General features: G+C 46.6%; 1 protein-coding gene across 1 annotated transcript in view; it reads right to left on the minus strand.

The window, feature by feature from the left end:
• The window catches only part of IKBKB (inhibitor of nuclear factor kappa B kinase subunit beta), a 1,202,582-nt gene that overhangs the window by 1,123,040 nt on the left and 62,610 nt on the right, over nt 1–16,932 (minus strand). The gene's annotated exons all lie outside the window — the stretch shown is intronic.

Genomic DNA, 16,932 nt, shown 5'->3' on the forward strand with positions numbered 1-16,932 from the left:
GCGTTTGCAAAGGAGGGAGATTAGGTTGGCCTTCAGAGCAGAAAGAGTAGGGTAAGAGTCTGTGACATAGGTCAGTGCGGCAGTTTTTTTTTGATGGTCTGGATCTCAGGGGTGATGCTTGGCTCAGAACTGGGGAGAGAAGGTGTGAATGTGTGTATAGGATAGAGTTGGTCAAAGGGATGACAGAAAAAGCAACCAGTGGAATAAGCATGAATAGAGGAGAAAGACAGGACAGATGTCCTCCTAAGCGCAGCCCCAGGCCTGAGAGTAGTGGGGGTTTACAGCCTCCTCATCCCCCTGCCCCGGATTCCCATCAGCCTTCAAATCCTGTTTTTCATCTATCCTTCTCTGGCTGGCTGGCTGGCTGGGCCTTGGATCAGGACCTGGAACTCTTGCACCTATGGGATAAAACTGGTATTTACTTTCCTACGGGGTGTATCCCATAGGCAAACCATGGGTACAATACATGGAAACCTTTACAAACTTTTAGACTCCTACCAAACAACCAGAACATTTTATATTTTACCTGGACGTTTGTATATTTCCTGCCTCACCATTGGTTTCCTGGAGTACCCTAAACATCTGTGACTTTGAAAGGTACCATTCCTTTATTAGAGAATTTAATGTAATGAAATGAATGAATGAATGAATGAATGCAGTAAACCTTTTCCCATAATCTCTAATGTTAATGTATTTTTGGGTGGCCCTCTGAGCCTGGCTTGCAATTTGTTTGATCCCTTCCACTCCCTGTTAGTATTGCATTATACATGTCTAACATTTTCCTTTTTAGGTTGTGTTAGATGCGCCTACAGATAAAGGGTGTATCGGCCACTTTTACCCCCTAAAAATAGGAAAATACAAAAAATAAAAATAGGGAGTAAAAATACTCCAACGCATATGACCTTGTGCCCCTGCTTTCACTCAAACAGCTCCATGGATATGTTTGGACCAGTAGTGCACATAGTCCCACAGGAAGAAAGGACTGTTCTAACTGCCTGATCAGAAGAAGTAAACATGCATCTTTTAATGTGTATGAATAAACTAGGTGCAAAGAAATAGTTATTACAAAAACATTTCCGTTTCTCAGTTAAAACATATTTTTACTTGCTTATAAAATACTCCGATTGGGAATTGGGCTTACATTTGTACTCCCTAAAAAATCATTGTACTCCCAACTTTCAAAAATAGGGAGTAAAATACTCCCACTTCAAAATCCTATCTGGAGCACTGATTGTAGGTCATAGGGAAAAGAGAGAAAAAAGAGGAGAAAAAAAAAAAAAAAACACACACACAAATTGTTCAACCTACGTACTGGCAAGATGATTCCAGGTTGTGTGTGTGTGTGTGTGTACCGATCTGTCTGTTTAGGATTCCCTTTCCTCCCAACCCCATAGCATTAGAACATGCAGCGGTTGCCCCAGGTACTTTATTACATTAGCTAAATTCTGTCCTTCAGCTATTTTACTGAGTGTATGCCTACTATGTGTGTTGTGATTAACCCAAAGGTGCTCAATGTGTAATTCTATAATTCTGTTGGTTGAAACCATGTCTTACCCTTAGAGATATTTTTCAATAGCCCTCTCAAGGGCTGCGTCACCATCTATACTAACAAGGAATATCTCAAGTCCTTTATGGGGCTCACTGAATACTATTCCAAGTTTGTTGACAACTTTTCCGCAACTACTATTCTCTTGTAAGAAAGAAATGGAGTACCTTGGTGACATATCAAGCAAGAGGGCCACACCAAAACAAAGAACTTAGCAGAAGCAGCTCAGGACGAGCCTGCTCCAGAGGTGGGGCCGAATTCAAATTTTGGGTTATGTTTAGACCCATTTTGTGTGAAACGTACATAAAAAAGTGATGCTCCATGTTTGCATCAATTTACACCGGCACAAAGTTCATCAGAGTGGATGTCACAGAAAAGCAGGGAAGACAGCATATGCAGAATCACAATACTACGCTATTGAAAAAGAAATGCTGCTATGTTCCTGAGCAACTGTGCACTTTCAAACATACAACATACAAGGATTAAAGTTATTTCTGCTCCCTGACAAAAAACAATACATGGGTCCATATGCCTGGCCAAGCACAAACCAAATCTTCCATCCCAAGATATGCCAGGTTGGCAGCCAAACTGAGAATTCTCTTTCAAGATCAACCACATACCACTGATGAGAGACACTGACATGCTACAGCAGCAGAAAATCTGGAGGAGTGCGTTATTAGCCATACCGGCTCACAGGAGGACTCCAAACTCTCAAGTGTGAGCCCTTTCCTATTGATGAGAGGTGGGCATGGTGTTGCTCCAACCTTACACCCCTATGGATGTTCACTTCTATCAGCACAGGCATAGAAAAGTCAGATAATTACTGTAAATGGTAAAAAACAAAACAAAAACATAGAACACGTGGTACTATGTGTAATATGCTGTCATATTATTCCCTGTACGACAAGAAGACATTGCACGAGTTAGATTACCCGCCAAGAATAAACAGACACTTTCAAAGTATTGCCAACTGGTCAAAGTCATGAAAATGTGAAGGCTCTATGAATATCATGGTATGCTTGCACTGTCGAACAGTTCAGGCCAGGAACCTCATCTGATCAACAGAAAGACAACTTCCAAGGAGAGGACAAGAACAGGGAAGACAGCACAGAAGAGGAAGAAGCTACATGACCCTCAGAGAAAGAATGCATGCACAGTGATGGAGGAGCACGACTGCCTATTATTAGAGTTTCTTAAACAAGCATTGGCAAAGTAACTCATTTTGGAGTTTGACATATTTTAGTGCATGAATTAATGCTGGTCTAAATACTTATTAGCAGCTGAGGCATAAAGCTTGCCCCTTACACAGCCTGCTATGAAGCCCATAAAATGATGTTGATCACTATACTATCAAGCATGGAATCTTCAATGTTGTACAACACACATATAGGGTCCAAATACACAAGCTGTAAATGATGTACAACTTTTAATCACAACAATCAGCTTACTGAAAAATAAAAACACAAAAGAATGTACAACTCCAAAAATAATACAGACATACATTATATATGAGACCAGGTGCATGAAGGCATTTACTGCTTAATAACTATTGTATGGGGGGCGCTGTTGAGCAGCCTGCAAGATGGCTGCCTAGTTTAAGAGCTCCGTGCCTAGCTGCCTCTTATCCGTCGACATCTGCGGTTCTGCCTTGGATCCTGTGTACCTGCTACGATCCCTACACTGTGGCCATCGAGCTCTATCCGCACGTCGAGTTCTGGGAGAAATCGGACTCTCGGAACGGGAGATTCTTGTCCCGTCGTGCCTCGCCACCATTGGGCCTTCACTGGGCCCTACTCTCATTGTGACCTGACCGGGTGCCTCCCGTCGGACTCGCTGCTGGCTGCTCTGCCCCTGGCACCCTGGGGCACACACTACAATCGTGGGCCGGCTCGCTCCTGCCCCGGTCCCACCGGACAATCCTTTCCGCTAGGGGCCTAGGCTGCTGACAACCGAGGCGTGCCGGCGCCCCATCTGCGACCGCGGGGGGCTTGGGCTGGGCTGCCTGGCGCGAGCCGGCAGGGACTGCTGTCGTGCCCTCATGGGGTCTCTTCAATACCCGACTCACCGGTTGAATCGACCGAGCTTTATCGTGCCCTCTGGTTACGGCCATGTCGAGTCGCTCCAAAGGATCTGCTAAAGGGGGTGCCATGGGCAAATTCACTAAGACGGTCCCTCGACCGGAGGTGGGCCACACGTCGCTTCCGTAGGAAGAATCTGACAACGACCCTAATCCGGGGGTGGCGGCGCCGGACCTCACTGCCATGATGGAATCGATGGCTAAGAACTTTGCCTCCTTTCATGAGAAGTTTGACGATATCAATGCAAATGTTGCCTCGCTCAAGACCCGGGTAGATCAGGCTGGATCTAGAATTACTGAAGCCGAAAACCGGATCTCCACTAATGAAGATGCGATACACGTACTTCAGGACACAGTGGCCACCTTATCGCGCGACATGAAGAGTGTTAAAGCAAAATGTGATGACTTGGAGTCCCGCTCCCGCAGAAACAACCTTTGCATCATTGGAGTACCTGAAACTGCCCTGAAGGGGCGCATGGAAGATGCAGTTGAACAACTAATCAAGGACTTGCTGGGGGACCCAGACCTTTCCCCTTATTTCACGGTGGACCCCGACCTGGCGAAATCCCCAGACCCATTATAGCCAAGATTCTTAATTATCGTGACAGGGACCTCATCCTTCGCCTGTTGCGGGAGAAGGGGGAGCTGCGACTGGAGTCTCATGTCATCAGGATCTTCCCAGATTTTTCGGTGGCGGTGCAGCAGGAGAGACGCCAATTCCTTGGCGTCAAGAAAATGCTCAGGGAACGCAATGTACCGTATGCCATCTTATTCCCGGCTCGTCTCAAACTTACTCATAATGGCAAACTGTACTTTTTCACAGTCCCAGACAAGGCGGTGAAATTCATCGAGATGCAAATACCGCTTCAGGGCTCTGGAGAAGGCCGAGTGGATGCTATTCAACTGTGAATGGCACGGACTGTGGACACTTATCGAACTTGTTTACTCAATCTGCACTGTGGTACTGGTAAGGCTGCTCGGTTTACTGTGACGCTCTGCCCCTGCAGTCTTTGCGTGCTGCAGCGTTTGTGTACACATCCTTACTACGCACTCCACAGAGCTGGTCTCACATTGTTCTGTTGTCCTACCTCAATTTCTGTCCTATATACCCCGGATGTACGATATTTGACTGTCGAAACAGTTTTAGTTTATTTCGGAACCGCAGGGGCTCGTGTGCAGTCCCCAAATACCCGCTTCGCGGGCGGGGCCTGCGCCACGATTCCGCCACCACTGCTCGTTTTTTGCAACTGAGCCATTTGGCTCCAAGCGTGCTGGTGCACGGCAACGGCGCACCCCATTGCGATTGCACTGTTTTCTCTCAATCTTTTGGTGTGTGTTGGCCCCAGTTGGGCCTCGGGGCAGATTGGGCCAGGTTGGGGACGGCCCAACTGTGCGCTGTTAGGGGTGGGAGATATTTACACTGCTGATCCATGGTTAGTGGTGAGGGTGGGGGGGTGGTAAAGCGCATGCTGAAGGGCCCCATGCCCACTTGCTGTTCCAACTCTGGGAGCTCATACCATCACGAGAGCTGGGATGTTCACCGATTTATGGGTACTGTGTCTGTAGATACCTACCTCTGAAATGGCTACTGTCATAATGCCCTGGAACATTCGGGGGCTTAGCAACCACACTAAGGCCCGCAAGATCTTTGCATATGCTAACAGACATAATTGCAAGATATTGCTTTTACAAGAGACACACTCCGATGGCCTCATTCCAAGGGCTGTTGCCCCGTCATGGGGTTCTGCCAGGTTCTTTACTTCTTACTCCACACAATCTAGGGGCGTTCTCACAATGATCCACAAATCAATTAAGTTTGTGCTGCATAAAAGCTATGTTGATCCTGAGGGTCGTTATGTTATAATACGCTGCACACTGGTCAATACAGAGTACTTGCTGGTTAACACTTACTGTCCCAATGTAGATTCTCCGGAATTCTTCGACACTGTAACTACCATACTGCTGGGATTTGTGTGGGTGCAGATCGTATGGGGGGGGGCCTGAACCTTATACTGAACACTGCTCTGGACAGAACTGCCACTACACCCAGAGCTCTGTCTGGCGCGGCGCGCAGGCTGCATGTCACATGCAGTCACTCAACATTTGTGACGCCTGGAGAACACTTCACCCCCAGCAGCGGACTACACTTATTACTCTTCTGTACACAATAGTTCATCCAGGATAGATCTGTTTTTGGTCTCGAGAGGTCATGGGTAGGGTGGAGGATACACGCATTTTGCCCCGCACGTTCTCGGATCATTCGCCAATCATACTGTCCTTGGGGCTGGGAATTCCCATCCCAACACTCTGCACCTGACGCTTTAAGTCCGAAGCTCTAAAAGACATTGGCCCTCATTACAAGTCAGGCTTTAAGGGGTTAACGGCGCCGTAAAGAGCGTCGGAGCTGTAAAGAGCGTCGGCGCCGTTAACCTTTAAGGGTTGATTCACACTGTAACGCATGCTTTTTGCAGGCGTTAAAGTCCAAGGCGCTAAGCGACCTTGGTGCTAATTACGGCACCGTAATTTACGGTGCCGTAATTAGCGCCTTCCCCATCCCCATTATGCCCTATGGGGCAAAAATGGGAATGGGGAAGGGCAAATGGTGAATGGGGAATTACCGCCCCACTCACCTTGGAATGGGGCGGTAATTCCCCCATCCACCATGGCGGAATCCGGCATGGACCATGGTGCTAACAGCACCATGGTCCATCGCCTGACTTGTAATGAGGGCCATTGTGTTTAAATCTGAGATTCTAGCGGACATTGAGTCCTTCTTTGAGCTTAACTCTCTTCAAGACACGACTGCCGCGGTCAGATGGGAGGCTTTTAAGGCTTACATTAGGGGTATGTCTATTTCCCGAGAGGCGGGGGTGTTGAAAGCTATTAGAGCCGCCCTTGGGCGATCTGAGGCCAAACTTAAAAGGCTAGAGCAATGTTGCTCCTCCGGGTCTGACCCCACCACTCTGGCCCAAATCTCGGACGAGCTCCAGGTGTTTAACACTCTAGAAACCAGCGAAGTTCATTATTTCAGCCGCCCGCAGGCCGCTAGGAAATATGGGTAGGGGGACAGACCCGGCAAGACACTTGCGACACTTGTGAGGGGGGGCGGGCTGGAACTGGGCCGCACGCAGATCACTTCCATAAAAGATCAGAACGGTGACGCTCAATGGGCGGACCATCGAATACTTGATATATTTACCGAGTTCTATAGATCCCTTTATTCCCAGCCCGCAGAGCACACTGAACAACATATGCGAGAACTCCTTGACCAGATCCCCACCACGGAAATTTCCCCACAGACCCGAGACCAGCTGGATACCCCGTTCACGCTAGATGAGATAGTATCGGCTATCTCAGACTTGCCTATAGGCAAGGCGCCGGGACCTGACGGCCTCACGGCGGACTTCTATCGAGAGCACGTGGCTATTCTGGCCCCCCCGGCTGTTGGAGGTATGGAATGAGGCACTCCGAGCCGCTATCCTTCCCCCTTCCATGCGGGAAGCGGCCATCACAGTACTGCTCAAACCAGGTAAACCTGAGGATGAATGCGGGTCCTATAGACCTCTCTCCCTCATGAACCTAGACACAAAGATCTTTGCTAAGATCATTGCTAACCGCTTTCTACCCATTATGACGCACTTGGTACAAGAGGACCAAACAGGCTTTGTCCCCGGCAGGTCCACCTCCCATAACATCAGGAGATTATTCAATGTCATGTCCCATATAGACCAAGACGTCCAGGCCGTAGCGGTTACGCTGGACGCTCAGAAGGCCTTCGACATGGTCTCTTGGAAATATATGTGGCTGGTCCTCCAAACAATGGGCATCGGCCCTAACATGATAGGGTTCATTAAACAATTGTACACTTCCCCTGTTGCGCGGGTACGAGTCAACTCACTAACATCCGAGATGTTCACTCTATTCAGAGGCACCAGACAGGGCTGCCCCTTCTCCCCGATCCTTTTCGCATTGGTGATAGAACCAATGGCAGACTTTATCCAAGCACGGCACTCGCGTAAAGGAGTACGATTGGTTGACGATCCTGAAATAATATCTCTATATGCGGACGATGTCCTACTATACGTCAGAGATCCCACAACCCATCTGGATCCCATACTGAGAGACATCACCCGGATCGGCACCCATTCCGGATTTACGATGAACTATTCAAAATCGGAGATTTTCCCGCTCACCAAGGCTACCCTGCAGCCCACCACCGAGTATCCCCTGCACTAGGCCCCTGAGGGTGTGAGATACCTTGGGGTGCAGATGTCCCTCACTAAGCCCACCCTGCTTGCCGATAATTACTCAGCTGTAGCAGGAACACTTGAGACCAAAATTTCACGATGGCACACTCTCCCGTTGTCCGTCGCTGGTCGTCTATCCCTTATTAAAATGATCTTGCTTCCCAAGCTCTTATACACCTTTCGCAACATTCCTATATGGCCTGGAGGGCTTACTTCACTAAATTGCATACGCTCTGCGCACAATTTCTCTGGCACTCCGGTGCAGTGCGCAAGAAGTGGACTGACATGGCACTTTCATACAAACGGGGTGGTATTGCTGCTCCGGACCTAGAACTATATTGGATCGCAGCCCAGGCCCAGCATGCTACTCATTGGTACCCGGGTTCCCCAGTGTGCCCACATGTCAAACTGGAACGGCTTGCCTCCGCTGGTATCAACTTAATGTCCCTGATATTACATCGACGCTACACATCCGATTCCCCCGTGGACCCCATTGCTGCGACTCTGTATGCCTGGTCACGCCTGCTACACTCGACAAGTGGGCCCTCCCCATATTACAAATGGCTTCCCGTGTGGGCCTTTCCGGGCCTGGAGCCCACGCTTGATACCGCTTTGGCCCGACACTGGGGTGCACTGGGGTATCGGGCCCTGTCCGTCTTCTATCCCGAGGGCAAATTCATAGGCCCCCAAACCTGGAAACCGGGGCACACCAGATCCCTAGAGACTCTCCAATACTACAGGCTTCGTGCCGCGTTCCCCAACATGTGGCCCTCCTTTCCGGATGAGCCCCCAGACAACCCAGCGATAGCCTACATCGCCAACTCGGGCGGTGCACGTGGCATTGTCTCCTCACTGTATCAAATCCTACTAGACATCCCCATTCCGACTCTTGGGGCGCGCGACGGATGGTCGGCTGAACTGGATCTAGACATTTCTGATGAATTGTGGGAGGATATGTGCTGCCACACACAAAAAGTGTCTCTCAATTTCCGTTTTCGTGCCATGCAATACAAGCTCCTCAATAGACTTTACTATACACCACGCAGGACATTGGGGTTTGCTCGCTCTGAGGTGCACCTCTGCCCGCGCTGTAAGGCGGTGGATGCTGATCACTTGCATATGTTCTGGACCTGTAGCAAATTGTCTGGTTTCTGGGACAGGGTCCTCCTTACACCAAGTGTGGTAACTGAAACTGTAATTGATCCCGATCCTTTGGCAGTTCTGTTTGGGGTCTGGGGGTCTGACGAAACTAAGCACTTGAAAAAGTTTTTGAATATAAGCTGCATGATTGCCAAAAAATGTATACTTCAGAACTGGAAGCGCTCCTCCCCACCGGCCTCTCAGAAATGGCTGGGTATGCTCACATGGTCGCGGAACTGTGAGGAGGAATACCTGACAATGCTGCCCGCCCAATCTCGCCCGAGGAACATCTGGAGCGAATTTAATACATATCTCAACAATCAAAGTGAGAACACGCCCGGTTCTGGCTCGTCTCCGGTCTCTATCCATGCACCGTGATTTTTGCTGTGTACTTCTGTATGGTTGATGCTCTATATCCACTGATGGAACTGTATTCTGTAACCATTACAATGTTTTATGCTATGCTTGATTTAATTGATTGTTGCCTTGATGTATGTGCCTTGTGAACCTCTGCCGACAAAAATAAAAATTAAAAAAAATAAATAAATAACTATTGTATGCAGCAAGATGAAGATATTGGGCTGCACCAACACCCAGTCCCACCTTCCAGTCAGAGGGCATCAAAAGTCATAAGCATGAGAGTTATAACCAATGTCTGGAAGATCAGATAGAGCGAAATGCATCCATTTGTATGCTTTCAGCAACAAGCTCCCTTACAAATTCTCCATTTACACCCATTAATTCATTCATAGCCTTCTCTTGCACTACTTCGATCCCCACCACCACCGTCCCATCCGTCGAATTCATAAACTACTTTGCTCCTTGTGTAATCACTGCACACACTAGAAGCTGGTCATTAAAGAGAGAAGAACAAATGCCATGTTGATGGGCCCTGCTAAATGCTCCAAGAGAACTTTTTGTGCCAATGGTGTATGTTTAGATGTGGCATCTCACTTTGACTACACAGGTATCTGGCTTTACTAATAAAACATTGTGGGAAGCGCTGGTGGAAAGGAGAGTGAATACATTGGGCTAATCTGTTGATGGGGTTCTGAGGGTCAGTAGACATTTTGAGATGGGGGGGGAAGAGGGTTCATTTGCTCAAGCCCTTGATGTCAATTAGCAGAAGATTATAACTGTAGCTACAAATGGTGTGTAGGTCCCGTGCTATGCACCATGTGTCAGGGTAACTGCAAAGTCCTTTCTTAGAAGCCTCTTTTCAATATCAAAGGGAACTCCGACCACACTCTTATCTTATGCCCAGAGACCATACTGTGTCCTATTGCCGGTCATACTGTCCTCTTACCAAGTGCATATATAATTAGGCCAAGGTTAACCCATAGCTGCAATAGATCAGACCACATTGAAAGATATTTAGGCTTGGATGCCTGTATAAGATCACAAGTAATGTCATCACAATAGTTGTACATGATCATTCAGCAGCACTTTATTCCTCAACACTCTAGGAACCTGAGCTACCTCCCAGAATTGTGCATTTCTGTTAATGTACCTGGTTTCTTGTGTACCGACTGAGTCTATGAAACTGACTGATTTTGGGATTCCTCATCTGCTGGCCGCTTTACCCAGATGCCTTACTGGTTTCTGGCTCAGGCTGCGATATGGACTGCTCTTGATTAATCACACTCCTGGCTTTAGATTTAGGCCACCCCCAACCTTCTTTCCTGCCAACTTGCTGTATGTGAGGTATTCCTTGCGGTTGCTGATCAAAACAGATGCTGTAATCCTGTGTTGTGGAGAGCCGAGTTACTGGAGTTTCAGTTTTTTCCTGTCGATATTTAGCCCTGTCCTAGTTTCCTGTTACCTTGACTCTGTGTCAACTCTGCCTGTCTTGTAATTCCTTTGGCTTTATCAGAATTGTCCATTCGCGGTAAGGACTTGGATATTAGATTACAAACTGCAAGCTTCCTCTCAGACACTGCCTTGCTGCTCCTGAAACTGTTCTTCTCTCGAACAATCTCTGTATGGTTCCCATCTCACATTAGCGTCCACAGGCTGGCATGTAAAATAGGTTAGTTCCCCTTTGAATAAGGCGTTACATGCTTTGGCACCCTTTTGTGCTTTCTTTCTTGTGTGCGTTTTTGATACCCATGCTATCGATTCTATGGTTTCTTTTTACAGCTAAGGGTAGGAGCGTGCTTGTCCTTATCCTCCCCACCTTATGTGGTATGCGCTAGGATCTGTGTCTTTGGAGTCCTTCTCTGGCATATACCATATAGGACCTAAGGGGGCCATTAGCAGGACATTCAGTCTCTTTCCTGACATTGATGCTTCCCTGTGGGATATCTAACCGACAAGTCGGGCATGGTGCCTAGTGCCATAATGTGTGAATGTGATAACACACTGTTGCACTTCTTACCCTTATGCCTGTGTCCGTCAAGCCGGGAAAATTCAAGAAAACACCACTGCGGTAAGGCCAACCCTAGAAAGGGAACTGATGATTGCGGGCTTTGCCTTTGAATCAGATTCCCAGTGAGTGACTGGTTATATCTGTGGGCAGGCTATTGGAGCCTACTGACATTTTCATCAAAAGGACCACACGTCATTGGGTGTATACTCTTCTTTCTGCGGGCATATTTTTAGAGGAGTCCTCTGTGTCTATGTCACAATATATATATATATTTTTGTTGGATGGCGCAACGTATTTTGAGGTCCGGGTTGGTAATGCATTCGGCTCCCACATCGCTGCCCTCTGTGGAATTGCCCCCTGGACAGATGTCAAATAATCGGATGAACCCTATGACCACTGTGGTGAGAGAGTGAACCTGTGAATGAGGGACATAATGGGTTGGGACATACTGACGGGTTGGAAGCGGGATCTTGCAATGGACATGATACAGATAGGACAACGATAACGGCAGATGGGAAATTAATGATTTGTGCAATATGAATATTTCTGGCCAAGTCAACATTGCTCCAGAAATATTGCGAACCATGCTAGCCGGCATTAATTCTTCTACGATGTGCAAACAGGTTTGTTTCCACGCTGTGTGCCCGCTTCTACACCAAACCAACAGGTGGAGATGGCCCTCATCGGCTGATGACTTTATATTTGGAACTCATCAACCCTATCTGTTCAGGTTTAAAGATCCGGACCCTTTAAATGGTGGACCTACCAATTGAGGCATATATGCAGGCCAAGTAAGCCGCAAGAAGGCCCCCTGTGGAACTAGCTCGAGTGATCCTCAAGATGACTCTTAAGAAACAGACCAAACAAAGTGAAATCACTGATCTGGAAATCGATATCGGACTGTGAAAATGTTACTTTGCCTTTCTCTACTAATTGTATGTGAGAAGGAGGCCGGGAGACTTTGGTGAGTAGGAAGCTGGAGCCCTTAAGTGTCCTATGGAAGGGGGTACTCTGGGTTAGCCGAGGGATATATAGGTGTTCCAGATAAAGTAAGCATGCCACAGGGTCCTGGTTGTGAGAGATCCCCGTGTCACGAATTAGTACCTAAACCATTTGGTAAAGGCACTATAGCTAGTGACACCCTCCTACGGTCTACAGGCATAAATATGGCATCTCAGACTCCAGAATGGCAAGTAGAGGTTCCGTCTGCTACCAAGGAGGCTCTGCAACCGAAAATACTATTATCCCTGGTGGGAGACTTCTGGACTAGACCTCCACCGGGTGCTGTATTTAAGCAGAGGGATTAAATCCCTTGGGGGAAGATACTCACTGAAGCTGAATAAAGGGCTTCCAGCACTCTATGAGCAGCAGGAACTGGTATCAAGTGCTGTGAGATCTACTACTGCAACGCTACTGGTATTAAACGAGAAATTGTCCTTTGTTGAGGGCTACCTGAGGGGGCTATCTGCAAGAGAATCTGGGGGCCTAGATTCGAATACCCTTACATTTTCTGCAATGAGAGTGGTTACTAATAGGTCCATAGACACACGCACTACGAGTCTGGATCTTACACAAGATAATGGAATGTACTAGAAACCAGACTATTGAATGTTTGGACTCCACATCACCCTTGGCTGAGTGTATTGCAACATCGGGGCAACCCATTCCCGAGGGTATGATTGTTTTAGATACTGTAGCTATGCGGAATGAGATTGATTCAGGAGCCTTAGCCAAACCATTGCTGAAGTACATATACCACTAAACATGCTAATAAGAAAAAGATAAAGATGAATGATAATAAAGGTAAAAAAACTAAAACCCAGCCGTCATGAAAAAACACAGATCTGCCAATGCTTCTAGGAAACATGTAGATAATTTGTCAATTACTGATTCTATCACTGATTTTAATTAACAGGCAAATGTGGGTGTCTCTATGCCTTTAGCCGATTCTGGGAACTCCCAGTTAGGGGTTACGATGAAACAACACATACGGGGCAATGAGAAGAAAGTGAAAACTACACCAATTATGCCCAATCAGCCCACTAGTCCAATGGTGCAGCAACCGGCATTGGGCAATGTAAGCAATAACCATGTGTCTATGGATGGTGATATCCAATCGGGATCCAGGAGTAAAATACTGGGAGATAGATGATTAGTCTATCCTCTGACCAGCAGATTGAAGCCCTGGGTAATGGTATTCAGTCCAAAATAACCTTGTTTTGGACTATGAGAACAAATAGTTCCAAATGTAACAATTGCCCCTCGACTACCCCACTGGTTGAGGCTACCCCTCGATTGGGGCCCAACATCATGCCTAATCCTAGAGTGGTTAAAGGTCTGGGGACTAATGTGGAGATGACAGAAATGTGTTCCCCCTTCGGGTTCTAACAATGAATCTGAAACCCTTTTGCTGACATCCGAACACGCATTAAGGTGTGCAGCAAAGGGGAATTTGACATCAGGCAGGGGACAGCTGGTGCATAGGATCTTTGTATGGGAAGTCAACAAACGAAGACATGGTTCTAAAAGGTTAAACAGATCAAGCTCGTTAAAGTTGTTCACTCAAATTCCGCCTTCGAGATCCCTTCATTCTGGGGATATGGAGTACATCTTCCTCTCCTTAACTGCCAATAAGCGAGTGTCGTCGCAATTTCTTTCAGACATAGTATCTGATTTGGTGTGGGATCAGAGAGATGTCCTTCATTCTTTAGGTTACGATATGTTTCAATGTGAGTGTGTTGAGGTGGCCCAACTATTTCTTTCCCCGGCGGAAGATGTACCTAAATCGTTAGCCATTCCCGAGGGCATGGTTTCTCGTCTAACGGCTATGATACAACCTGAATTAGTTGCATCCAACAGAATGAATGAGAATCAAGATTGGACCTTGATTGAGGCTGCAATTAAAACCTTTGTGGCACTCTGAGCTGGTAACGAGCAATCCTAGCCTAGGCGACATTAAAGTGATGTCGTGGATATACATGTGGCATGGCCAATCTTCAGCACGCATAAAAAAGAGTGTGCCTCATCTGCACAAGTTCAATGTTGTGTTCCTCCAAGAAACGTTGCGTTTGGGTGACTTTGCTTTGGATGAATATTTTATTTTTTCTTGTACTGCCACTGGCGGAGTGAAAGGTCGACCCTGTGGGGGAATGGCCATAGCGATCTATATTTATCGCTTTGCTAGATCTACTCTGTGGTACACATGTGAAGGGATTTTGGTGGTGCATGTGTCTATTGCGGGTCCCATTGGTGATGTGTTGCTTATTAATGTCTATTGGAAACTTTCAAACTATCCTCTCCAGGATGTTTATGCTATTATGTCTGAGATCTTTGATCTGTGGTTAACTGAGGGACACCAGCGCACTAGGATTGTGGGGGCTGGGGGAATTCCAATTCCCACCGCTTTGAGATTGTGGGTCTACAAAGAAAACACTTGCATCCCCCCTGGCTGCACTAAAAAAATCTCACGAGGGGATGCCTTTGGGATTCCTTTATGACAGCATGGGATCTTCACCTAATCAAGGCATCTCCCCATCTTGGTTCCCCTCTCTATACCAGACATAGGGTTACGAGCATCTCCTGGATTGACTACTTCTTTGGTACATCATCTCTCAGTTCAAGGTGTAGTGATATATCTGTTTATGATCCTGGGATCAGTGATCATTTGTTTATACATTTTGTGATGAGAGCTATGTCATGTACACAGGCAGTAGTACCTATGCTGATTCCTATTGAACCCAGCAGAAATGGTCTCTCGTGCCGTTGGGACAGGAAGGCCTATAGCAAACTGGTGAGACATCTATCCCTGCCGCTTGTGAAGGGGGGTGAGGATTCATTTGGGGGCTGTATTCCATTGACTTTGGGTGAACAGCCCTTGGATATTTGTATTATGGAGGGCATCAGGATGGCTACGTCTGAGAGGGTACCTAAAACAATGGTGATACATCCGCATCATTTTGAACAACGTATTAAAGATTCGAAAAGACAAAAGACGTGTAATTAGACAGTTGAGAGGATTGAATTTTACTGATGAGGAATTTCTGAAATCTAAGAAACTTGAGGCTTAGAGACATAGAAGTTTTGTTAAGGCTTTAAAGTGTGAACTTTATATTAGGGATAATCAGTCCATGATGAGGGCCATTCTAAAAACCAACTCAATGGAATTTTGGGCGTGTATTAGCACAATTAAAGGTCCAGGCCAAGCTTCTAGTGGTGAAGTCATCCAAGAATATATATGGGTCTCCTTCTCAAACAAATGTTGCATACTTCCCCTCTATGGCTTCATGTTATCCTGATGCCTTGAAAAATCCTATATTGGATGAGTGCCGTCCTTGGGATACAGAGGACATTGTTTGGGCGATCAATAGGCTCAAACCGTCTAGAGGACCTGATGGTCTTCAACCTTTCCTTTTGAAAAAAGATCTGGATGCTTGGGCCATTTTCTTAAAGCCTTATTTTGATAAAATATATCGTACCCATACGGTTCCTCTTTCATGGACTGAGTCTATCCTTATTCTGATTTACAAAAAGGGCAATGTAAATGAGCCTAGGAATTACAGGCCCATTGCTCTCACAGATTCCGTCAGCAAAGTGTTTTCCATCTTGCTTTTAAGGGACTTAAATACCTTCCTAAGCAAATCCATCTATCTCGCTTTCAGGTGGGGTTTCACTGAATCTATCCACGGCATTCAACAGTGTAATGAGGGAGTGTTTGAGAGATTTGCTTCTTGGGCTTGAGGTTCCTAGAAAACTTGTCCAATTTACTGCTCTCCTTCACCAAAACTCTAAGTTACGAATCTGACTCAATAGGGATGTAGCTGTTTCACAGCATATTTCGGTGAGGGTTGGACTCAGGCAGGGTTGTACTCTTGCGCCCACGCTCTTTAATATGTATTTGTGCGACATCGAGGACCATTGGCATATCCATGATCCGATACCAGTGAAATTGGGCCACCTTAGCATCCATTGGATGGCATTCGTGGATATCATCCTTTTTGATAGGACACCGCAGGGCCTCAAAAGGAAGCTTAGTATTTTTTATATTACACTTTGAGGAGCAATTTGGTGGCAAATGGCGATACATCAAAAGGGAATCGTATTTTCCAATAGGAGAAAACCAAAAACCATGCGTTGGTCAATAGGGACAGGTAATGCTGAATCAGTGGCTTCTATACGTTATCTAGGCTACAACTTCACTAACATCTCATCAGCTAAAATGTGGAAAGAGTTGCTGAAAGCTAAATTAATGCCCTTAAGGTCACACATGAAGCGCATCATGAGGAAGGTGTGTGGCTTTTCACTTCTACCAGTAATAAAATACTATTGGGGAAGGCAGACCAGTTTTACTTTATAGGTTGGACTTGGCTTTGGTTGAACTGGGTCTGTGCCTGGATTCGATAAAAGAGGCTTTACGGAAGAATGTATTGGGATTGGCATCCTCTGTTCTGAATGCTGCCATACGACACAAACTAAAAAGCTGGACACCTGTGGAGACAACTGACGATCTATTCTAGGTTTCTTAAACCCCGACTAATTCCTTGTATGTTGATTTACA

This window comes from Ambystoma mexicanum, chromosome 10 (assembly GCF_040938575.1).
Source record: "Ambystoma mexicanum isolate Mex_15411 chromosome 10, UKY_AmexF1_1, whole genome shotgun sequence".
Taxonomy (NCBI): Eukaryota; Metazoa; Chordata; class Amphibia; order Caudata; family Ambystomatidae; genus Ambystoma; species Ambystoma mexicanum.